This window comes from Pseudomyrmex gracilis, unplaced genomic scaffold, assembly GCF_002006095.1.
Source record: "Pseudomyrmex gracilis isolate BER0280 unplaced genomic scaffold, ASM200609v1 scaffold_22, whole genome shotgun sequence".
Taxonomy (NCBI): Eukaryota; Metazoa; Arthropoda; class Insecta; order Hymenoptera; family Formicidae; genus Pseudomyrmex; species Pseudomyrmex gracilis.
The window spans coordinates 25,175-25,851 of record NW_018020606.1 but is presented as its reverse complement, the minus strand read 5'-3'; positions in this window follow the sequence as shown (position 1 = coordinate 25,851).

Genomic DNA, 677 nt, shown 5'->3' with positions numbered 1-677 from the left:
TTTTTTGTCCCAGCTTCTCGACTAAAATATAACGGGAGAGAATTAGAGAGTGATGCGGGGAAGAAATAGAAATTGGCGGTAAAATTTTTCGTATGTTGCCTGCGTTCTCTCTCTCGAGTGTGTGTGTGTAGCAAAGTGACGATAAAGATCGCTCCTGTTTCTTTTTTTTTGCAAAGGAAAACGCAAAGAGGAATAAAAAAAAAAGAGAAACCGAACCACCACCACCGCTCCCCGGCTCGCTCACATGCATTGTTTTCTTGTCGTTTTCTTTGTTTTGTTTCTTCGCACTAGTTACGCGAATTTTCGAAAAAAAAAAAAGAAAAAAATTGCAACTTCTCTTCCATGTTTTGTTATCGCGCACTTTGACCCGTTCTATGTTTTTCCGACAACGTCGAGTGACTATTATGTGTTTCCGGTATCTTGAGATTAATATAGGTGCATTTTCAAGGCGAGAGCAATTGTTTTTTTTTTCTCAAGTAAATTTCCTCAATCTCGCGATTGATAAAGCGATTTTGTCTTATCAATTTTCAATTATCTTTCTTCTCCGCCGGAAATGCGCCTACGTGTTGAGCTTGTTTCTTAGGTAGAAAATACTGCATAGTCGAAAGTGGCAAGCGGGCGCTCTGGTCTTTTTTTAACCCTTTGTTTTTTTTTTTTTTTTTTTTTTTTTTTTTTTT